This window comes from Trematomus bernacchii, unplaced genomic scaffold, assembly GCF_902827165.1.
Source record: "Trematomus bernacchii unplaced genomic scaffold, fTreBer1.1, whole genome shotgun sequence".
NCBI classification, from domain to species: domain Eukaryota; kingdom Metazoa; phylum Chordata; class Actinopteri; order Perciformes; family Nototheniidae; genus Trematomus; species Trematomus bernacchii.
In genome coordinates, this window is record NW_022987797.1 from 1,589,890 (window position 1) to 1,615,826 (window position 25,937).

The following is a 25,937-nucleotide window of genomic DNA, read 5'->3' on the forward strand; positions in this document are numbered from 1 at the left end:
TAAATAGTTTATATGAATATTAATATATTGGATGTCAATGACGTGTGTGTGTCCTTATATCCATCAGTTTATGAATTATGATTGGTCGGCACTGGCAAAACTGAGATGTGTGTTTGGATGTCTATCCCTGCAAATAATAGATAGCTGTAGAGGGCAGGGCTCTAAAAGTGTGTGTGTGTGTTTGTGCTTGTATGTGTGTGTATGTAATTACTAATGTGAATTCCTGATTTATGTATTGCTGTGTGTGTGTAAGTATGTAATAACTAATGCTTCCAGGGTAGATAGGTGCAGAGCAGAGCAACGATTATAGAGTCATTCCTCAGCTCAAGGTTGGCAGGGCACAAACACACACAAACACACACACAGGTATACACACCAGAGAGGGATAAATGATTGCTCTGCTGTGATTGTCCTGTCCCACCCCAAAGTCCTCAACACATCCTGAACGTGGCAAAATGTCATAAATATGTGACTACCTTCACTAACGTAACCCCAAACCATCCCTACATTAGATATCAAAACTTCCTCAAGGTTTGTCGGAAATACTTTTGGCTTTAAATCGTTTTGCAAAGAGGTGCAACAGTAGTGCTTATTCCGTCAAGAATCTTTAACACAGAACATTTGACATCATCCATCAACTTTAATCATGCTAGAGCTCCAACATATTTGATACAAACACAGATTCCGCCTCCTCTCGTCCCACTGAGTCCTGCTCTCTGTCCTGTGATCCGCCTCTAAACAGAACAGCTTGGTCCAGGATGCTCCGATGGATCCAAGTCTCTGTAAAGATGTTGCAAAGAGTTTTATTTCATCTATCTTCTTCAACTTTTCTTGTTTTGTACCATAAAGCTATTAAGACCTATTCAATTGAATTCCCTATTGTTTTACTAAACACAATGTCTGTTGTTGATGTTGTGAGAATTAGAAATAGTTTGTTTCAGGAAAATGTGCCATGATGGTTAAAAATGTCATCCACATGCACACAAAATCATACACACACATAGACACACTATCCACAATAAAGATGGAAAGGCCGGGAGAGTCCTCTGAGGATTGTGGGTAAGTCCATGTTTATCCTATTTGAAGCCGAGCATGGAGGGCAAGGGAGCAATAGCTCACCCTCTATAGCTCTCATTAGCAAGGGTGTCAGTGTGTTTGTGTGTCCGTTCACAAAAAGTACAGGTAACAAAAAGGGCATTCTCACATGCCATTGCTATTACAATTTTTACTTTGGATATTTAGCAGCTCTGATGGAGCAGATTCCATGTCTTCAGTGTTAAGTGTGAAATATACTTCTACTGCCTGAACCTGCTTTATGGTTTTCACTTTCTTTGGTTAATTTGTTCTTTTTTAATTCAGTAGGTGAACCTATATGTTCATCAAATAGTGTGTGTGAGCTTAACTGTGTGTATTAAACTAAAACGGAGCATTTTCTGTCTGCTAAGATTTTATTTCTGCTTTTTTAAACTGTGGTATGTGCTCATGAGTTTCAGTGTTGGTGTATAGGATACTGCCTGAATATGCTTCATGAAAGGCAGGTTTTCCTATAAATACAATTATTCTTGATCCTAAATATCTTGGTTTCTTCTTTTCTATGGTCACATTGTTCTGTTGTCTTAAATAATACACTTAAGTAAAAAACGTCTTATTGATATTTATTTTCTCTTGTATTTATTTGCGGTAATCTTAAAGTAACTTAAAGTGGACCTATCATGCTATATTTGAATAATATAGTGTAGGACCATACCTATATAAGGCATATTTATACTTTTTTTTTTTCAAAATACCAAACAGATCATGCATTTTAGCCATGCCTCATTTCGCTCAATTTGACATTTTTTAGCTCTGTTTTTGCAAGGGCTGATTCTGTGAGAACAGCACCATCTACAGGCCTGGCATATGTACTACAGCGTCTCCAGCGCTTTCGAACGGCAATGGCCGTGGCTGTCTCCTCCTGATTGGTGGAGTTGGCCCAATAGCCGTAGCGCCACCGTCCTGACGTCAGGACAGTGTTCAAATCTGGATCAGTTTTTATCAGATCTGTTGCAGCCCCTTTTTTAGAGATTTGGGTATGGAGGAAAATAGAGAGGGTTGTGTTTTCTGACACTTGGTGAGTTCCCTGGAACACCGGGGACACATATTCATGTATAAAAGACGTACAAAAGTGCATTTTGCATGATAGGTCCCCTTTAAAGTAATCAGGTAACATTACTTTTGTATTTTGATACTCAGAGTAGTAGTTACACAATTTGTTTGCAGGTAACTAGTAATTGTAACAGAAAACATTTAAAAATAATAATGTACATTAACACACTATTGGCATTATATTACTCCAGCAACAAGTCCTCCAACTAATACGACCAAATGGGCCGATTGTTCAAGCCCTTATTACGACCCAATATGTCGTTTGTTCAAGCGCTTAATACGACCTATAATTACGTTTTAAAGTTTTCGCCCTCTAGTGCTCCCGTTGAATGCAAACGTTATAGATGGTCGTTTATTCACAAATAACCCTCTCTGTAAAGTCCTAAATTGTAGGATAGTTTGGCCATTAAAACGCTTTTTGATTAGATTTCTAGCGAGAAGTGTATATTGTACTTTTAGAATCCACGTCCAGTCGATATGTAGGGTCTATGGTTTGATAGATATTACGAAGATGATTTGAGGTTTCGACAGGAGAACGTGTATATGCGGTAGCTTCCATGTAAAGTTACGGGTTGAAAACAGTATTTCCGGTCTCGACGTTTTCATAATAAAACCAATGATCAAATGATTTAACAGTGATATCTGCAGTACTCATCCACTAAAAAACATCAGTTTATCCTTGTTAATTATACGACATTAATTGGTTTAAATTGTGTACAATGCTTTTGTGTTTTTCCCATAGTTTTTTGTCTTTCGATTCTGAGAGACACATTTCTTTTTTCAGAGGTTTTGATAGGCTAAAATCACGCCGCAATGCACGTCGGGATATGGTGTTTATGCGATATGAAATCGGAAAACATTTTAAAAAATAAAATAATACTTTATTCCGAGTGTTCTTGCTTTTCTCTTTGGAAGTTATCACATAACGGCATTGTAATACACGGTTCGGCTGCATTACATATTACACATCTGCCGTAGTTCTTTATTTATAGAGCCCTGATGAGAAGACTTCTGGACAAACAGGAAGAAGTGCCGCCGAAACTGAATATGTGACATGAATCATAAATATATCAGCAATTAAACAACATCTTACATTTATTTTCACAAAATACGTCTCCTTGCAGTATCAACATTAATTCGGCTGACTTTTATATTTGATCCAATTGGTAGATAGGTTATATTTACACCATAACGGTGCACAGCTGATAGAAAGGGACACCTGGTTAAAAAACGTTATTGAATTTTTTTGTTGAAATTATAATAATACATTAAATATACATACATATACATGAAATTGTTATATTTTGTTGAAATTATGTTATATTTTGTTGAAATTATGTTATATTTGATGAAAAAAATTATAAGAGTACATACTTTCATAGGGGGAAAGTAGAAGGTCAATGATAGAAATATAGAATAGAAAATATCAAGAAGATACTGTAGTGATCTCTACAATAAAACAGTTTAGTGCAGGACGTCCAAAGATATTAATAGGAGGATGTGCAAAACAGACAAATGAAGCTCAGCGCAAGTTCAATCAGGCTCTTCATTCATATTACATGTCATTTCAATACTCTCTCCTCCCTCATTAAGTGATCGGGGGCGTCACTCCCCAGCTAACCAATCTCTCCTCTCTCCATTCTCACAAGCCTATCGTTGCACCCGCTAATCCCTTTAAATCTGCTCTTCCCTCTTGTCAGCTGTCATTTCAGGTGACAATACGCAACCCTCCTCCACCCCTTTCGCCTCCCGTCTCCTGCAGGGCCAAGCTAAACCTTCTCCCTTCAGACCGGTCCCACCTACTTATCACCACCACCAGTGTCTAGACCCCGGGGGGTTTCAATGGAGCGGTTCTTCCCCCTCCTGAATGATTATCCTGCAAACCAGGGCCTAATCGCCAAACACCATTCCATTCACCTGTTATAATTCTGGCAATCATTATTTCTTCATATTATGTGTCCCGGTAATAAATATGTATTTCATACATCAACGTCTCTCCTGATTGAAACTAATAAGGATTTATTTAAACATTAAAGAATACTTTAAGTTAAGGTCTTCTTTTTTATAAGAAAAAAACGTTGGGGTATCCACAGATAAATATTAAGTCTGACAAAGTACAATCACCTTCCCTGAATTTGACTCAGGTGTAACTAAAGTCTGATTTAAGGGTTGTTTATATTTCACATCATTAATCAGAATCTGCAAAGTAACTAAAATAAATATAGTGGAGTAAAAATACCAGGTTAACCTCTGAATTGTAGTGGAGTAGAACAAAGTAGTATATGCTGCTGTAACAAAAACATTTCCCAACTTGGGATCAATAAAGTATATCTTATCTTATCTTATCTTAAGATGATTGATGGCTACTGCCATATTTGTAAAATGTGCCTCTGAACCTTGACAAGTGCATGTTTCAGGCTTATCAATGAACAACAGGAGGGGTCACAGACATAAGACCAGCTATTAAATAAAGCTCTTCTGACCTTAGCTGTCATGTTGGTATATATTAATGCTGACCATTATGGACACAAGCAATTTTCACCCATTTATTAATTATATGTTTTAAATGTGATAACACCACCAATTTGATTAGTATCCCCTAAACCTCCAGGGTGTACACAGTTTAATACTGGCAACTTCTAATTGTGGGAAATAGGAAAACGTCTTATAAAACTACAATTCCCAGTAGAGACGTGCCATAGAACATGTTGCGAAACACACAATAGCCAGCATGTGTAGTTACATTACATGTTACTTGTTAGACGCTTTTTTCCAAAGTGACTTACATACTCAGTACTGTGGGCAATCCCCACAGGAGCAATTTGGGGTGAAGTGTCTTGCCCAGGGACACAACGACATGCTGACTGCAGTGGGGTTTGAACCTGTGACCATCTGATCCCCATACCAAGGCTCTGTCCACTACGCCACACACCTCCCAGTTCAGTTCTGGGGGGTGGGGGGGGCTGGGCTGGACCCGTCCAATTCCAGTTTTGGATAGTCTGTCGTGGTTCCATTCCATTTCAAAGAGCTGTTGACACTCGGCGTAACCTTGTCACACTGCCACTCCAACATCCAATCACAGGGCTTGAGGACTAATCACGGGGTTTGTAAAGCAAGGCGGATGTTGTAGTCGATAGCTGGGGATTCTGGGTAGTGTAGTGTCTTCGGAAACTGTAGTGTCTAAACTCCGAAAAAACTATTTGTTTCTCCGAATCGAAGGTTAAAAAGTCAAAAGCATTGTACACAATTTAAACCAATCAATATTGTGTAATTAACAAGGATAAACTGATGTTTTTTAGTGGATGAGTAATGCAGATATCACTGTGTAATAATTTGACAGTGAGGGGAATACATCCGGTTTTATTATGAAAACTTCGAGACCGGAAATACTGTTTTCACCCCGTGAGGGTTGACGCTAACTTTACATGGAAGCTGCCGGATATACACGTTATCCTGGCGAGACCTCAAATCATCTTCGTAATATCTATCAAACTATAGATCCAACACATAGACTGGACGTGGATTCTAAAAGTACAATATACACTTCTCGCTAGAAATCGAATCAAAAAGCATTTTAATGGCCAAACTATTCCACAATTTATAATTTTCCAGAGAGGGTTATTTGTGAATAAACGTCCCTCCGGAGCATTTGCAATCAAGCATGTTGTTTCTTACACGACCACTAGAGCACCTCTAGTGGTCGTGTAAGAAACAACATACACTTTAAAACGTGTCTCTGGGTCGTAATATGGGCTTGAACAATCGGCCTAGATGGTCGTTTTTTGTAGGAGGACAGGCTGTACTCCAGAGTACTGTAATCTCTAAAACTTTAATGTTTCTTTTTTTTATATTTATCTACCAACTCTTATGCCACTGTTAGACTCAATGTAATATTTTACTGGACTAACTAATTTCTATGTATTTTAACCCTTACCTAACTAAATGTATGTATATAGTTACCTCTTCTCGTCAGTAGAATTGGGTGAGTGGTTTTTCACCTCTGCCAATGCTTAATGTTCAGCAAACATGATATATGCCTGTGTGTGTGTGTTTATGTGTGTGTCGATGTGTGGGTGCATAAAATTACTGTTGTCATTTTGCAGCAGACTGCGTATATCAAATCCTCCGCAGTGACCTTAGCTGTCACCTGTCACACACACACACACACCTTATGAATTAATGGGTATATCCAGAGTCTTGTTAGAGAGTGACCCAAGCCAGCATCGATGTACTGTATCATTTGTGTGTGTGTGTGTGTGTGTGTGTGTGTGTGTGTGTGTGTGTGTGTGTGTGTGTGTGTGTGTGTGTGTGTGTGTGTGTGTGTGTGTGTGTGTGTGTGTGTGTGTGTGTGTGAGAGAGAGTCAGTGTGACATATATTAGATGTTTAAATATTCATTGGTTTCTCCTTGAGGCATCAAATGTGGAATAGAGCCGGTCACCTCTCCGTAGCAGGACAGCTGACAGAGTTTGTTTGTTTATTCTAACTAAGACTGGTTAATTGTTAGATTGTTACATTTTTCTTGTGTTTTTCATCCACATACATATTCCAGTGGCTGTTTTAAAAGTGCATGTTGAAATTGTGATCCTGGTGTATTGCAAAACTGTATTAGGTTAGTTAAAATCATTAATATTAAGTTAAACGTTATACATGTTTTTATTTAAACTTGATAACATTGCTTTCAACTAGCCTAATACAGTTATCTGAAATATGTTGACATAATACATTTAACCCGTGTGTGGTGTTCATATTTGTGTTACTCAGCCAGTGTCCGTGGGTCTGGAGGACCCGCTGCCTTTTTGGGCTTCAATTCAACACAATCAAACTATTTTATGTTAAAATACTCAACAGATGTTTACTTCATCTCAATTACAAGCAATATAAACAGCATATAGGGTTAATATTTGCCCTTTTACATTTGTTAGATCACATTGATGAATAAAAGTGCTACTCGTTTTTTTGCCTGCTGACCGGCTGGTCCTGTGGCTCGTCTTTTTTTTGCAACTAGCTGATGCTCAATCTCATCCTTTTTTTCAAAGTCACTGTCAGACTCAGAATTCTCAGAAATGTGATCCTCACATTCTGAAACCTCTTCCTCTTCCTCTACATCATCATCAAATGGTTCTGTCTCTTCCAAAATCATTTGCAAGCCCCTCTGAGCAGAGAATCTTTTGGCCATCTTGATCAGTTGTGATAAGGACCCAAACTGGCGAAGCTTTATTTATTGTGTCTCGCCCCAAATGTACAGCTTGGATAGAGTGAAAAAAATAAAGATTGGTTCCCGTAAGACATAATGCGGGAATGGCAGAAACACAAAAATCTCACACACACACACACACACACACACACACACACACACACACACACACACACACACACACACACACACACACACACACACACACACACACACACACACACACACACACACACACACACACACACACACACACACACACACACACCATCTCAATACTTTTGTAGCAGTTCAGAATAAGATGAAAAGTGTTTTTCTTTGCTTAAGGGTCATCACTTGACCTTGACATGGTGACAAAGGAACTCTCAGCTCAGCAAGGTCTCAGGTATGTGTGTAGGCAGAGTGTCATTGGCCTTTGACTGCTCATTTCTGTTTGGCATCATGTTTATCCCCATCCATCCCACACATGTATCTTTAACGGCCATATGATGTCACTTAGTATTAGCATGTTTTTACTTAAATGGATTTTAATGGATTTAAGGTTCGTAGACATTGATTTTATTTGTACACATCCCTGTAATTCCAATATGGGTGTACTGAAAAGACAATTAACTAATATGTGTCCCCTTTATTTCCTCTCTATCACTTTCCTGTCAAAATATGCATGAATGACTTTTCCCTTCAAACCTCATCGAATACCCTAATCCTCTTGGTTAAGGTCACATCTGTTTGCATGTTCCAGACGCGCTGTTTGTGAAAATAAACACAGCCAGAGAGAAGAGCGTTATTAAGACCCAGCTATTATCACATCCGAAGCCCCGGAGAGATGCAACGTGCCACTTAAAGGACAAACAGAATAATTGTCCACAAATAATAGACTCTAAAACGACAATGTCTGCAGGAAATGATATGGTGTATTTCTGTCTGGATGAGCATGTCTGTAGAAAGGTATTAATAAAGGACTCTGAGAAAGATACAAGGTATGAAGGGGAAAAAAGATTCAAAGATAATACAAAAGTCACATCTTAGAGAGCGATAAAAGAAATTGAGAAGAGAGGAGATAAAAGAAAGATCTTGAAGGTCAACAGGCTGTAATTATTATTTTTCTGCACTTGAAAGACTTCAATTAAAACTACAAGAGTGTTGCATGGAGAACACTTACCACTGGACGCTAACATAATAATATGGAGATGTAGGATATCTGTGATTATGGTCACAGCAGGGCGAGCAGAGAGGGGTCAGGCTCATCAGCAAAGACTCCAGAATAAAACGACTCATAAGTACTATGATTAATAAAGAAATACTTTTTCAAATCTGTGGAGATCTGTGCTCTACTTATTTCTAAAAAGTTGCTTCCTATCCTTTATTCTACTAATATTAGTTTTTTGTCAAATACTTTATCATAATCAGTAATATTTGTGTTCTGCATTCTATAAAAGGGGCCTTATTATGCTTTTGGGATTTGTTTCCTTTCCTGAAGTGTGTTATATATTTAAGCAATAGCTCACGACAGGCCGTGGTATATGCTCATTATATCACAGCTAAGGGGCGTGGCCCGACGCGAAGCGGAGGGTCGACAACCCCCTTAGCTGCAGCTAGCGAACATATTAGACAGTCGTTGATCGATTATTTGGCTATTTATTTACATTCATTTGTATGTTGCCGTTTATTGTGCACCCACTGAAAAACTGTCCAGCATCAGTAGAATGGCTTACGTGGTTACTTGTATACAGTAGGTTGAGGTTGTACTAGGCTGTTGCTTGGCGTGGCGAGAATATTGCTCCACTTTCTCCGGGCCCCGAGATTCGGCTTCCAGTAGCTCTGGAGAGAGCTTTCGCACCTGTGGCCACTAACGGTCATCATTTCTCTGCTTTGTTTCAAGACCCGCATCAGAAAGCTTTTGAATGGTGGTACTTTTCCAGTTGGTCTACCTGCTCTTCACGTAGCTCTGAATGTCGTCGTTTAGGTGCTTTTTTTTCTGGAGATAGCCACTCCTCAATCCACTCCTCCATAGTAAGGCCACCCCGGAGGTCGAAGTTAACCTTAAATGTTTCCATCTTAAGCTTTGTAAGTTTGTTTCGTAACGGACGAAATGTAAATATATTTATAAAACGGACAAGTCAAATCAAGCAATCTGATTGGTCGATAGCGTTTTTGTGGAGCTTTTTGATTACAGATTTGAAAACATCGTTGCTTGCTTTAAAAGTAGCACAATTCATTATGTCAAACCTTGGGAAGTATCTAGATATCCCTGCCCTAATGCCAAAGTAACTGGCGACTGAATATGTTTTGCAGTTTGATGTCTATGTTTGGACCGTTGCGTAAAAAGGAAGGTTTCTGCCCAGTTACTTCTCCGCTGTTTTCTTGTCCCAGTTTGAAAAGCAAACTGCATGAAGTTTGCTTTTCAGCCCAACTGTATACAGTTAAACCGACCGGACTTCTTTCTGCAGATGTGAGCGTCCTTTAACAACGGTCAATAAGTCCTTGCTGCACATTATCCCTTACATGTTTCCATCTTAAGCTTTGTTAGTTAGTTAGTTTCGTAACGGACGTAATGTAACAGTTGTAGCTTTTCTCAGACGCGGAGGGATACTGACTTGTTGTGAAAAGTAACTACAATTCTACCCGTGGTATACGCTCATTATATCACGGCTAAGAACCAATCAGATTGCTTGATTTGACTTGTCCGTTTTATACGTTTTTATATATAACACCCCCCGACACGCCTCCATTGGATTATTTTGTTTACTTCTGTAACATAGTGACATCTATGTTACATTTTGCTTCTATTGGCCAGCGCTCCCACTCATTATGTGTGTTAGGCTAAGGGGCGGGACATTTCCGACATATCTCTAAGCAGTTGACCAATCACAGTAAAGACAGCCAGCTAACCAATCAGAGCAGACTGGGCTCTGGTTTCAGACAGAGGGTGAAAAGAGGTGCTGCAGCACAGGCAGTATATGAGAAACAGCTTTTGAACATTAAAGCACAAAATACAAATATGAACCTGAACATGGGTATAGAGTGTCCTCTTAAAGGTTTTTCTATACTTGTCTACTCTATGTGTGTCTAAGTTGTCCCAATAGCTGAATTATAATCTCCTTGTACCAACATATTTTAAGTTTCTATTATGTTTGTTAATTGATGTTATTTAAATGCTCCCACGTAGCTCCACACAATAGTAGTTTCCAGAACCTTAGAGAGTATGTTGGCACTTCATTTACAAAATGCGATACAATTAGCATTTTTAAAGTCATATCTATATAGCTTGGTTACAAAAAGCTGATGCTTAACAGTTCGTGCTTCAAAATCCAACATAATTATTTTGTGGAGATTAAGTATTTGCCATTAATTCATTTCAGTCAGAAAACTCACGTGTTTCTTGATATGTTTATTAGAAGCAGCATATAGTTTGAGTTTGGCGTCCAGGCTCGGGCCTCATCACTCCACAGATTTACAAAGAACATTGAGTGATGATTAGATAATAGGGATGCTCCGATCGATCGGCCGCCGATCGATATCGGCCGATACTCACTCTCTGCCGATCGATCGGTGCTCTCTAAAAATGGCGATCACGAGAGCCGATCGTATGACATAAAATACATGACACTTTTCTCTGTGCGCGGCAAAACAAGCTCGCCAAAATGGCTTCACCAGTCTGGCAGTATTTTAAGGTTTCCGAAAATGACAATAAAATAGCGGTATGCAACATGTGAGAAGCAGAAATCCTGCAGCTCCACCCGCTGTGACGGACCGGTGAGCGGAGCAGTCAAGAGTTAGACCTAACACACTTAGCTATTTTATCTACCTCTGGAACAAGCTAAACTAGTTATAAATATATGTATTCTTCACTGTCGGGTCACTCATTACTGGATCAGTGAGCTGCATGAGATACTGACAGGAGAGAGAGAGAGAGGAAAAGAGAGCGCTTCCGCTCATTTCTCCCGTGTTATTATCCAAAGTTAATGTAAACTTGAATAATGTCTTCATTTGAATGTAATAATTATGTTGGTTGTTGTTTGTGGAAGCGCCAGTGAATGAGCCCCATTAACTGAGTTTTAAACATCACTTGAAATGGAAGATCCCCATAGGCCCCGCCCACTCGATCGGATCGGCGATCGGTATCGGCCGATACGGATTCCGGCGATCGGCCCCAAAATTGGCGATCGGAGCATCCCTATTAGATAACTATCCCCCGAGCCTACAGGTGGAAGCTGGGGTGGTGGTGGAGCAGGCAAGCAACAGCAGCAGCAGCATTATCAAGGAAGAGGCAGCAGATCTTGCAGCTTAATATAGAGCGGCATGTTTAGGAGAATGTGTTTGGTTGGTTGTAAGAGGGACGAGGTGCGTCACGTGTTAATGTATCATTGGTGCTCGAGCTGACTGCCTGAACTAGCTCGCAGACTTCGCCACATGTATTCATTTAGCCTTTTTACAGGCAATGTCCGCCTAAAACTAGAAAATAATACCTGAACCTTCCTGTTATCTCTCAGGCAGTGTTGATTGACAGAAATGTAAATAAATCTTCTGTAAACACATTGTGGAGCCCTCTAATAACCACTGCCACACCCCAGTGGCCTTCTCCAAAAAACTTTAAATATTTTTGTCAGGCATTGCAGAATTTCATTAACCTTTGGGATGCTTTGTATTTTCCAAAAAGCGTTCTAGGCGCTACCGACCAAGATTTTGATAAGCCCTTTTCACAGCCTTTTGAGTGTTTATCAATATGTCAAGCTTTTTTTTGAAGAATTTGCATGCTGATGAGGTCTCACTGTTTGGGGTTTGATTCATAATCGAGAGGTGTTTCTTCTGTTTTTTGTCTATTTATTCTTTGGGCTTGTCTTTTAGCATGTTCTGCCTTTTCTTAACTGAATATCTGGAAAGGGCATCTGGAATCCAGCCCTTTAACTTTAAAAAAAAAATACTAACTTCAAGACGAGGGATCAGAAGTGGCAAAACTCTAACTCATTTCTGGCTTTTAGGACTTCTACACTCTATTTAACTTGCTTCAATAGTATTAACCTCCCCTTAAAGGATTTTTTTTGAATGCCTCATCAGCATTTATGTGTCATTCACAGAGTTACATCAATGCGTGTTGTGTTTGTGTTTATGCTTTTATTTCTCAGAACTCTTTTCATTCCTGACCTCCTCTGCCCTAATAAAAGCGCTCGCCATCCTCTCATGATTAACAATCATCAGCGGCACAGCATGAGCCCTTCCTGGTCTACTTTGTTTTCCCCAATCCTATTGAAGGATTACAGCCGAGTACCTCCTGCTTTGCCTGCTTGGTTATCAAGCACAAGCCATATTGACAGGGCAAACATCAAACGTTGTCTATTTACCCACCGGCAAAAAAGAAGGGAAATAAATCACAAAACTTTTATTCCTTGAGTCAAGTCCATCTGTCTTTCTAAGAGTAGATGTTGATACACCATGAAAAAAAGCAGGCGGCCCCTCATCTTTATTCCACAGTTTAGAGTGTTGTGAATGTGATTGGTGTGCTGGCAGGGTGGTGATTGATAGGCTGACTGGCATACATAATGTAGCCTGAGGCAAGAGGGCCAAAAGCCAAAATGCGCTGGTGAAGATGGCCGCATTGTCGTTTGGCTCCTCTCCAACTTTGCCCTTTTTCGTATTTTGTGCGTGATTATTTACTTTTTGCCGTTTTGCTTTTAACATGGTTCGCAACATGGAAGCCGACCGCACCAACTCTGCTATACAATATAGCAGAGAGGAACTTCTTTTCACATCTGTTGTGATAGCAGCAGTGTATATTCCGCTGCTAGCCGACAACAACATGGCAATCGATCAGCTGTTTGGGATTATTGACAAGACCGAGACTTCACGGCCAGAGGCGGCATTCGTTGTGGCCGGGGATTTTAACACCGCTAACATGAAGAAGGTCCTGCCGAAGTACTAGCAACACATCAGCTGCCCGACGCGCGGGGGAAACATACTGGACCATGTTTATCCCCCTTTTCGACATGGATATAAGGCTTTCCCTCGCCCTCCCTTCGGCAAATCAGACCACATCTCACTGCTGCTGCTGCCTGCTTACAAGCAGAACCTTAATAGGGACAGACCGGTAACAAGGACAGTACAGCGATGGAGTGAGGAGTCAGATTCAGCACTGCAGGATTGCTTTGCATCTACGGATTGGAGTGTGTTTGAGGACAATAACATCAACACACACACGGATACAGTCATCTACTACATTGGGAAATGCATCGATGACGTGGTGCCGAAGGTTTCTGTACGAACATTCCCAAATTAAAAGCCCTGGATAAACGGCGAGGTGCGCGGCAAACTGAAAGCGCGCACTATCGCGCACAGAGCTGGAGATTTGGAGGAGTTCAGGAATTCTAAGTATGAACTCCGGAGAGCAATCAGCAGTGCAAAGAGACAGTACAAAGAGAAGGTGGAATCTGACTTCAAAGGCTGTAACACCCGGAACATGTGGGCGGAACTAAGAACAATGACAGACTACAAAGGAGCAGCGGGGGGTGCTGCGGGAGTGTCTGCGTGCGTATCTCTCCCAGATGAGGTGAACAGTTTTTTTGCACGATTTGAGAGCAGCCAGGCTGGGGGTGCAGAGAAGGATCAGGAGCCCTGCCCTTTTGTTTTAAACAGGGCAGATGTGTGTAAATCCTTTAAAAGGGTTAACCCACACAAGGCTCCTGGACCTGATGGCATCCCTGGCCGTGTTCTCAGGGTGTGTGCAGTTCAGCTGGCAGAGGTGTTCACATCTTCAACAGGTTCCTGCTGCAGTCTGTTGTCCCCACATGTTTTAAACACTCCACCATCGTTCCTGTCCCCAAAAAGACAAAAATCACCAGCCTCAACGACTACCGCCCAGTAGCACTCACCTCCATCATAATGAAGTGCTTTGAGCGGTTAGTCAAATCATTCATCACCTCCTCCCTCCCTGACTCTCTGGACCCCCTGCAGTTTGCCTACAGAGCAAACAGGTCCACAGACGACGCCATAGCCCTCACCATCCACACTGCCCTCTCACACCTGGACCAGAGGAACACATATGTGAGAATGCTGTTCATTGACTACAGTTCAGCATTCAATACCATTGTGCCCTCCAAGCTGGTCATCAAGCTCAAAGACCTCGGGCTCAACAGCGCCCTCTGTGACTGGATCCTGAACTTCCTGACGGGCAGACCCCAGGCAGTGCGGGTGGGAAACATCACATCCTCCACCCTGATCCTCAACACCGGAGCCCCTCAAGGCTGCGTGCTCAGCCCTCTCTTCTACTCCCTGTTCACTCACGACTGCGTGGCCATACACAGCTCCAACACCATTGTGAAGTTTGCTGACGACACGACCAGATCACAGACGGCGACGAGACGGCGTACAGAGAGGAGGTCGAAAACCTGACATCTTGGTGCCAGGATAACAACCTCCATCTCAACGTCAGCAAAACAAAGGAGCTGATTGTGGATTACAGGAAGCAGCAGAGAGAGGGACACGCCCCCATCGCCATCAATGGGACTACGGTGGAGAGAATCAGCAGCTTCAGGTTCCTTGGTGTCCACATCACTGAGGACCTGACATGGACTCTTCACACCACCACCATCACCAAAAAAGACAGCGGATTTTCTTCCTCCGCAGGCTGAGGAGGTTCAGGATTCCAGGATACTCTGCAATTTCTAGAGGTGCACCATAGAGAGTATCCTGACTGGCTGCATCACGGCCTGGTACGGCAGCTGCACCGCCCTCAATCTTAAGGCTTTACAGAGGGTGGTGAAAACTGCACAGAACATCACCAGGACGGAGCTTTACTCCCAGCGGCTCAGGAAGAAATCCCTCCGGATTATAAAAGACCCCCATCACCCCAGCCACAAACTGTTCAGTCTGCCGCCGTCTGGCAGGCGTTACTGTAGCATCCGGACAAAAACCACCAGATTCAGAGACAGTTTCATCCCACAGGCAATAAGACTGTTAAACACCTGAACTGTTGAAACAACATCCATAACATTCATCTGCTACTTAGTAATTATTTATCTATTTATCTAATATATCATTCCAATATATTGCATATAGACTCTTATTTCACTATTTCACTTTTTTTAAACTATTTTTATTTTTGTATTTACTTTTTAATATTTACTTGCACTATATTTTTCTGTTTATCTGTATTATTGTGTTGCACTGTTGGAGAAGCCTGTGACCTAAGATTTTCATCGACATAACTACTCTGTAGCTATGTTCGTATGACAAATAAAGAACCTTGAACCTTGAGGGAATTTTTCAGCCATTTAGCAAACACTATCCAGAGTGACTCTGAATAATCTTGAATTATATCACCAACACTACAAGCCTTGAATAATGGGTAGTGCAAACATCAGTGCTGCAGTCCTCTGACTAAAGTGACTGCTGGTTCATGTTAAACAGCAAGGGGAACATTTGGCACAAGCTACTGAATTTGTCCGTATGATACTAAAATAGAAGTCGATTTTTCTGGGACTTTGGCAACAACAACTGTTTCATTCCATAAATATGTACTTTTATGTGGTTGCATAAAGCCATAAACTTTATTCTTTACTTTCTCCATCTTTATATGTAGATTAGAAGATATTACTTATCTCCGTCATGTTGTTTCCATAGCAACAACTTCCTGTCAACAGCGTAAACTCGCCTTCAAAATAAAAGCATCTAAATAAAACAGGAAGTTAACCTAAATTACATTCAAGACATACAACTGCAAGGAAAGTAACAAAAACAATGTAATATCCTTTTCAGTTTCACAGAACACAAATTGGGTTATTTACATAATATGTTTACATGATTTTGTTGTGAAATAAATGCAATCTCGATGTCATCGTACTATAATACGATGGCTACACGACGGCTTCACGTAGTCGTGTTGCCTTCCTAAGACAATCGGGCAGCTTCTTGTTTCCTTCGTATTGTCTTCGTGAGGCGAAAAATGCCTGATGGCACCGATGATCAGGCGAAGATGACACGATTTGACAAGATGCCCTCACGCTGGCCTTACGAAGGAAAATGGACACACAAATTCAACACGAAAATGAACCTTCGCAAGGTCCTTAGGCAATTTTTTGGCATGCCAAAGATTTTGCCACCGGTCATACGATGGGTTAAGATGCCCTCACGAATGGCCCGATGTTGTTACGATCAGAGCCGAATTTGAACATTTCCTTTATCGTGTGTCCATCTGGTGTCAATTTCAGGACAGTGTGACAGGGGCTTAAAGATGATATTTGGTAACTAAGTTGAGAGCAATAGAAAAGAGGGAGATGAAAGACAGGTCAAGGATGTACCAGTGAATCGTTAAAAATAAAAAAGTGTATTTGTGTAATTCAAAAAGTGTGTGAACATTGTTTTTAAGAGCTCACCAATTACATTACCGTTTTAGATATTACATTTTTCAGGTTCAGATTTGTATTAAGTGCCTCTACTGTGACATGTCTCCATGCTTTAATGTTCAAAAAGCTCTTTGTTTTTCTCATACTGCCTGTGCTGCAGCACCTCTTTTCACCCTCTGTCTGAGACCAGAGCCCATCTGCTCTGATTGGTTAGCTGGCCGGCTCTGTTGTTTTTTCCTTAGCATATCATGTACAATGTGTTTGAGTTCAAGCCAATAGAAGCTAACTGTTACATAGTGATGTCATTATTTTACCGAAGTAATACATTTCAAGTTACAGTGATGGTGGTTAGAATAAAGGAGAAATCCACTTGGCTGGAATAAAACCGACTCGGAGCAAAGACAGATTTGCCTTCTGTAAAACAAACTTTAAGATGTGTGTTGGGTTAAGGACAAACTTGGCAATGTCAATGTATTTGACGTGAAAAATGACTGGAAAAATTGCTGTTGGATGTGTGTCAAAAACACAGTGTCAGATGGTTACAAGGACTGCGTACAGTGGGTGCATGGAGTAAAATTGTTTTAGGCGGTCACAATGTTCAAGATGAATGACAGATAAAAGGTGTGCAAGGTCTGTTATGTTTCTTTTTCATTCAGTAATCGTGAATGACAATGTGTTCTTTGATCAGTTATACGATCACGGCCTTGTTCCCAATCCAATTTTCTGATGACTGTGTTGGAAATGTTCAACTTTGGAATTGGGTTTTTTTAGGCAGTTTGCATTCAAAACATTTCATAGTGCCCTCTACTGGATCCAACATAAGCTGCACGTTTTCCTCAATCTTGATCTAACTGAAAAAAAACACAAAAGAAAACCACAACCTATCAACTCCCACTCCGTGGCGGAGTGACACGAAGGCCCAATTCCCCTACACACTACCCCCCCGTTTGCGCGTTCGTGCGGTGGGTCCCCCACATTGAGTTCTAAGCTAAAAAAAACAAAACAAGGTAACCATGAAGGCATCTGTACGTCAATATTAAATGTCTATCTTGTTGTGCAGTTTATCAGTTAAGTTTTCACAGAACTATTGGTGAACAGCGTGTTTCATGACGTACACACATAGCGTTGGGTCAGGTAGAGCAGCAGGTGAAGTCAGGACCGATGCAGACTCGCTGATGGAGGGCTTGATAACCCACTCCCCCTCCACACTTGTTGGTTTGGAACAGAACTTAATGTGGCGGACCCTCGACACGAACGAGCAAATGGAGAGGTAGTGTGTAGCGGTAAGGGTGTAGGGGGCGGTTTGGAATTGGGCCAAAAAGAAGGTCAAGCACAGAGAAGAGCATTAATGTCAGGATTAGATGAAGAAAAAAAAAGCTTCACAATTGGGGCGTTCACACCAAGTTCTTTTCCCACAATAGTTCATGAGAACTCTTTTAGTTCTGATGAACTAAAGCAGATCGCGTTCACACCGCAATGAGTTCCTGGGGGTGGATTAGGCAAATGAAGCCGCTGACGTCACTTCTTCTTCTTCTGCTTTGAGTTTAATGGCAGGCCGCAAACAACTTCACGGTGTATACTGCCACTCGAAGTCCCCGGCCGGAAGTCCCCGGAGTTGGGGACTGGCTTCAGTAGAAGCTGCTGGGACTCCCAGCAGCTTCTACTGAAGCCTTCCGAGTAAATCGCCAGAACGCCGACACTCATCTCCACCGCTCCCATGTTTTCTTTTGTGTTGCCATAAGTTAGTCTCTCTGCGTTTGTGTGCTGGGCTAATGCTAATGCTAATAATGCTAATGCGAGGATAATAAAATGGCGGCTTCACAAAACTTTTTGGGAGTTTTACGGGGCGTGGTTTGCATTCCGCCCAGCCAATCAGACATAGGAACCTTTTTCTCCCACGAAAGTCCCTGCTCTCTAGCAGGGACTGAAAAGGGGGTAAAGATGGTTCTGATGAACTAATTTAGTTCTGGGGGCTTTTTGGTGTGAACGCAAATATATCTGAGTTCTGATGAACTATCGTGGGACAAGTACTCCGGTGTGAACGCGCCAATTGAGGTATTTGCTAGGGCGGAAATCAGAAAAGTACGGAGCCCCTAAAGGTTAATGGAACAAAAAAAAAGTATCTTGTGTGCACGCAGGGTTGGGAGGGTTACTTTGTAAATGTAATCAGTTACTGATTACTGAATACATGGCTCTGAAAGTAATCCGAATACAGTTACAGTTACGTGTCTTAAAAAAGTAACGTATTCAGATTACTTTTAGATTACTTTTGGATTACTTTCTTTTTCCATCACAGATTGGTATGTTTTGGTGTACAGGAGACACAAAAAGCAAAAGGAAACTGAACGTGTTTTTACTGTTTTAATGGCTTATCAAGAGCACAACTGAAACATAACATCTGAAACGATGTAACAACATAATAAACTTTTTGGGGATGCAGCTTGGGATGTGAGGAGTGAGGGACACGGCTTAGAACGGGCGTGTCGCCTTCTGTCCTGCCAGTGTTGGCACACGCCAACACTGGCGTTAGCGAGGTTGGCGAGGCTGAGTTAACCCTCCCGCTGCCTCCTGGTGCTGCAGAGATTTCATGAAGTGAAGGAGGTTTTCCTGTGGTGTCGATATCGCCACGATTTAAACGCAGACTTTTGTTCCTCCATGTTTCGTTGTTATTGTTTCACTGAGCAGACCCGCACATTTTTTTCAAACGCTCCCTTTTTTGGTCCATCTGCGGCGGTAATAGGTTTTGTGCGCTGTGATGATTCGGCTGTACCTTTAGTAATGAATATTAAATGTTGTGAGGAAATCTTTCCACCAATAATTCCAATAAGTAATCCAAAATGTATTCACTTCAGGTTTACTAAAGTAACTGTAATCAGATTACTCGTTTTTCAAATGTAACGCAAGCTGAATACAGTTACTTGATTTTTGTATTCTGATTACGTAACGCCGTTACATGTATTCCGTTACAACCCAACCCTGTGCGCACGATATACTTTTTCGTGCGCACGAGATACGAGAAAGTTACCGGTGCGCCAAGTAGGAAGTGGAGCACACAGGAGACAACCGTTTATGTGGGGAAATGGCAGTGCATACATTCTAGGGACATTTCGGCCAGGGGTGTAGAGCTATTTGTTTAAAACCCTCCTGTTGTCTTCGGGTCAAATCTGACCGATTTACTACTTTCATCAATCATAACTTTTTTGTTTTACTTTCGATTGCATTAAGGCTTTATGATATCCTTCACAGTAGACATTTGAACATATACAATTGCTGATCACCACTTACATTGAATTTTGGATGATTTAGTCAACTTTGTAACATCCATGGTCTTGACCGCCATAAAGAAAAGGAATTAGTAACCATCTGATCAGATAAAACACACACACACACACACACACACACACACACACACACACACACACACACACACACACACACACACACACACACACACACACACACACACACACACACACACACACACACACACACACACACACACACACACACACACACACACACAATGTGTTTTCCCACCCTTATGTGCCCATCCCCCCACATGAATCACACCTGGCACACGCATGCACACACACACAGAACAATTTCATACATTTCCCGCTCTTATGTGCCCTTCCCCCCACGTGAATCACACCTGGCACACGCATAGTGCACGCACAGTGCAAGCACACACACACACACAAAACAATTGGATGAGTTTCCCGCTCTTATAGCACATCTGGCATACAGTACTAAACTATGTATAATATCTTCTCACAGACCCCCTATATATAATTTTATTTTTGCCCTGCTATCATTTTACTCCATGAGCACAATGAGTAGGCAACCGGTTAAGCTGTTATCTGTCAGAGAGGTTCTTGACCACATTTTTCTCAGAGATGGAAGACAATATCGATCCTGATGTTGATCCAGACTCTTTTGAGACTGACCAGTCAACTGATGGCGAGGAAGAGATCCCTGAGGCGGAGGCAACTGAAGAACAGGCCCCTGAGGTGATATTTCAGTCTAAGGATGGCAACTTGCTCTGGAACTCATCCTCCCAGGACAGAGGAGGAAGAGCAAGGGTGGAACATGTTGTTAGGATGACGCCAGGGCCAACACGATATGCAACATCACATGTGGATGACATCAAGTCCAGCTTCCACCTCTTTTTACCGGAGTCCATTCAAACCATTATACTGGAGATGACAAACCTGGAGGGGAGGCGTGTGTTTGGGGACAAGTGGAGAGATTTGGACCATGTAGACCTCCAAGCCTACATAGGGCTGTTGATTTTGGCAGGAGTTTATCGGTCGAACAATGAGGCTACACAAAATCTGTGGGATGCAGAGTCCGGGAGGTCTATATTTCGGTCAACTATGTCCTTAAAGCAGTTTCAGGTCCTTTCGCGAGTTATCCGATTTGATGATAGAGAATCGGATAACTCGCGAGTTATCCGCTGGAGAAATGACAAACTGGCTGCCATCAGGAATATTTGGGACAAGTGGGTGGAGCGCCTACCACTGATGTACAATCCAGGCCCTGAGGTGACAGTGGACGAGGGCCTGGTTCGTTTCAGAGGTCGCTGTCCCTTCAAGCAGTACATCCCGAGCAAACCAGGTAAGTATGGGATCAAGATCTGGGCAGCATGTGATGCCACGAGCAGCTATGCCTGGAATATGCAGGTCTACACGGGGAAACCTACAAATGGAAGGCCAGAAAAAAACCATGCTTGTTGTGCTGGACATGACAGCCGGTCTCAAGGGCCATAATATCACATGTGATAATTTTTTCACATCATACGTGCTTGGTCAGGAGCTGCTGAAAAGAAAGCTCACCATGGTGGGGACAGTGAGGAAGAACAAGCCTGAACTTCCCCCTGCACTGGTGTCGACCAAAGGGAGAGAGGCACTCTCATCCATATTTGCTTTCACCGACACACAGTCTTGTGTCATATGTACCCAGGAAGAATAGAAATGTCATTCTGATGAGCACACTACACAGAGACGCCGCTGTCAGCACAACAGAGGACAGGAAGCCACATATCATCCAGGACTACAACAGCAACAAAGGAGGAGTTGACTGCCTTGATAAGGTAATGCATATTTTCATCTATTCTGCATTACATTTACTTGTATTCATGTAAAACATTGTATTTTTGTGTCAGACAAATTCAATATTGTTTTCAATCTCTTATGTATTGTTTCTTTCATTGAAGCTTACTGGTACATACACCTGCAAGAGAATGACAGCCCGTTGGCCTGTGGCAGTGTTCCACAACATCCTGGATGTGTCTGCATGCAATGCATATGTTGTGTGGACAGTGATCGACCCAACCTGGAATCAGGGGAAATGTTTCAAGAGGAGACTCTTCCTGGCAGAGCTTGGGAAAGCTTTGGTGACTCCTCTCATTCAACAGCGCCAGCACCTACCCCGCACACTAACCTCTGCCAGCCAGGTTAGGAGTCTGCAAGCCCCAGCCACTTCTCTGGCCACTCTCCTCCAACAAGGACATGGGCAGAAAAGGAAAAGGTACAAGCTCTGTGCCCCTAGGGCAGTGTTAATTTCGTCAACGAAAACTATGACGGAAAATGTTCGTCAACGACCTTTTTTACATGACTAAGACGAGACGATGACGAGCTAAAAATAGATTATTGATAACGAAAACATTGACGAAATGTATATTTAGTTTTCGTTGACGAGACGAGACGGGACTAAGGTGTTAATGGTGGACTATCGGACATTCAAAATGCAGGGTATTTTCCCCCAAGTGTCCGTCTTGTCTGTCAAAATGCATCTTACGTTTCTAACTTGCAATATCATTATTTCCGCTCTCTTCACTCCAGAAGAGCGATCTCCCTGTGTCTCTCTGTGTGCGGGGGGCGGGGCCTAACAGACACGCTGCAGCGGCTCACAGAGATCTGCCGGGGATGGAGCGTTCAAAAGTATAGAGATACTCTACAAGGCTCGATGTGGACAAAGCTCGTTTGCCATTAGTGTTTTCGCGTTAGCGCGTTGACACGAGTAGAGTAGTCTGTCCAAACAGCCGGCCAAAAGGCGTCATATTCAGTCGGAGAAATGCACAATTTTCGACTTCCTTAACTCGTAGCTCTGTTGCCCCAATTACGAGTAACGTTATCACATCAGGTGTGCAGAGGTGGGAGAAGTACTCAGATCTTGTAGTTAAGTAAAACAATAACATAGTGTAGGAAGAGTTCCTCAAATAAAAGTATGATCATCAAAATATAGTTAAAGTAGAGACAGTAAAAGTAGTCATTGTGCAGATTGGTCCATTCCAGAATAATATATATGATATGTTTTATAATGATTGATCATTAAAGTGTTCTCAAAGCTGGTAAAGGTGCAGCTAGTTTGAATGACTTTGTATACTGCAGGGTAGCTTGTGAATTTACTCCAGGTGGAACTAAAGTCTGATAACACTTGATTATATTTCACATCATTCATCCAGATCTGTAAAGTAACTAAAGGGGTTAAATAGTGGAGTAAAAGTACACCATGTACCTCTGAACTGTAGTGGAGTAGAAGTACACAGTAGCAAAACATTTAAATACTCCAGTAAAGTACAAGTACCTCAACATTTTACTCAAGTACAGTACAATATAATAACATAATTATATATATTTCATTTATTTCACATTTAAATAAAGCAATTAATTCGGTTAACAATTTGTTAGTTTTGTAAATAACAAAAAGTAAATACAAGAATACCGTTAAAGTACCGGATCGATAAGCAGTATCGATAAGACTAGTAGTACTGTAAAAAACCTTAACGATACCCATCCCTAGATATTACACAAGTAAAGTGTTAAGAGAGTGAAATGTTACTTTACGAATTTCAACACTGGATGCTGTCACCTTGATTCCAATGTCAGAAACCTGTATTTGCCTAACTGAATTGGTTTAAAGAGAGAAAACATTTTGACTAAAAGTTGACTAAAATGTAATTTTTCATCGACTAAAACTAGACTAAAACGTTTTGAGTTTTTGTCGACTAAAACTAGACTAAAACTATGAAGGATAGAAATGACTAAAATGTGACTAAAACTAATAACCATTTTCGTCTAAAGACTAAGACTAAGACTAAATCAAAAACAGCTGCCAAAATGAACACTGCCCTAGGGACAACAAAACCAGCCTTACGTGCTATAAATGTAATGCCTACGTTTGCAAGGCACACTCCGACCCGATAACAAAATGCCATTGCTGTGTCTGAAACACACGCACGCACACACACACACACACACACACACACACTGAACAATTATATGCATTTCCCACTCTAATGTGCCCATCCCTCCACGTGAACCATACCTGGCAGACACACAGATACACACACACATACACATACACACAGATGACTATTCTTGTTAAAGGTCCCATGTCATGCTTTTCCGGTTATTACCCGTCCCCTTGTGTGTTATGAAGGTTTTTATGCATGTAAACGGTCTGCAGAGTCAAAAACCCTCAAAGTACACCCTGTAGGGAGTAAAACTCTAACACAGCCTCGTTGGAGATTTCTCATGTTCTTCCACTCCACGGAGCTCAGCGCGATTCACAACGTCCCGACCAATCAGAGCACACTGTGCTCACAGGGAGGGTGGGGGCTGGAGCTATTAGAGCTCCAACGAGCCGTTAAAGGCAGAGAGTGAAATTCAGTGAATACACGTAGTTTACAGAGATGCTGTATGAGAAACCAATGTGAGTTTGGAAAATTGCACAATATAAATCTATTCTAGTAGACCTCAACAATGGAATTATGATCAGTGGAAATGGCCATGACATGGGACCTTTAAATATGTGACCCGCTCTATCGAAATCAGTCGGAAGTCGTAACGGCTCATTTCAAAATAAACGTGGATTTGTGTAAAAAACAATTTTTTCGGGGTTCGGGTGTTTTGTTTGATTTTAAATAAACGAAGTCTTGGCTTTCAGAATATGAAACTTTTATTTCCAAAATCACACGATAAATACATTTTTGAAGCTTGTAAAGGGAAGATGACAGGCACCTCTCACTCGCAATCTGCTCTTCCGCAGCGCCGCCCCCCCCTCCCTCCGGCTGAAATTATGAATGTAAGGCATATAGTAATCATAGATAACACGGCAGGGTCCGTTACAGTTTGTTTTCATCTGATTTCAAATAAACAAAGTCTTGGCTTTCAGAATATTAAACCTTTTTCAGCAAATTTAGATGATAAATACAACTATGAAGCTTGTAACGGCATAATTACAAGCGGAGAACGGAGTAATTTAACGTCACAGCAGGCATAACAACAGCCGGTGTTTCTCGTGAGTGTTTTCCCCGGGAAACAAACACAATATACACTTACGCAAAAATACACAAACACACACACACACACACACACTCGCGAGCTTCCCCCAGACCAGTAATCCAAACGGAAATATTTTCCCTCCGGACTATTTTGATAATTTGCTCCGCTAATAATCAATCAGATCGATGGATTCCAGAGAAGAGGAAACTTTGAAGGCCTTTTTCTCAAAATGATGACTCGGTGACAGTCATTATATAATGTGACATATTTTGCTTAATATTTGGAGTACAAAAACAATCCTGATATCATTAGAAAGCTAGGAATCTCCTCTTTCCAACAGTGTATACAACTCAAAATGTGTCTTCGGGTCAATGCGACTGTTTTCGATAGAGCAGGTCACATATCTCCTATCATGCTATTTTTAAGCATATATTATGTGTCTCAGATATATAAAAAACATGTCTATGATGTGTTTTGCTCAAAATACCAAACAGATCATGCATTTTAGACATCCCTCATATCCCTTTATTTCAGCCCTGTTAGAGAAGTGCTGATTCTGGGTCTGTAGCTGCTGGCCCCGCCCCCTTTTGAGCACGGCAAGGCAAGCAGTGAGGTCTGTGACGAGCTGTGATCAAACACCATATTATGTTCCAAACCACTTCAAGGATTATTTCTGAAACATTATGGAGCTCAAATGCTTTTTTTCTTGCGAGTTTACTCCAAGGTGAGTTCCTTTTTTATTTCGAGCTTCTTTACACATACTCTCTCCAGTACAGGTTAGCTCTGAGTGTTAGCGATGATTGCTAATGTAAACACAGACCATATTACTTTAAAAACATGTAGCGCATTGTTTCTGATAGTGACGTTTCTGATAGGGCCGTGGGTGTAAATCCACCCTGCAGTTCCGATATTACGTCATATCGGACGCAAATCTCGATCAGCTCCATTGTACCCCCGTTTTTAGAGATGTG

At 41.5% G+C, this 25,937-nt stretch overlaps 1 pseudogene; it reads left to right on the forward strand.

Annotated features, from left to right (window-relative positions):
- The first annotated feature begins 20,574 nt into the window (after positions 1-20,574).
- Positions 20,575-25,597, forward strand: LOC117497868 (annotated as a pseudogene).
- Positions 25,598-25,937: the final 340 nt, after the last annotated feature.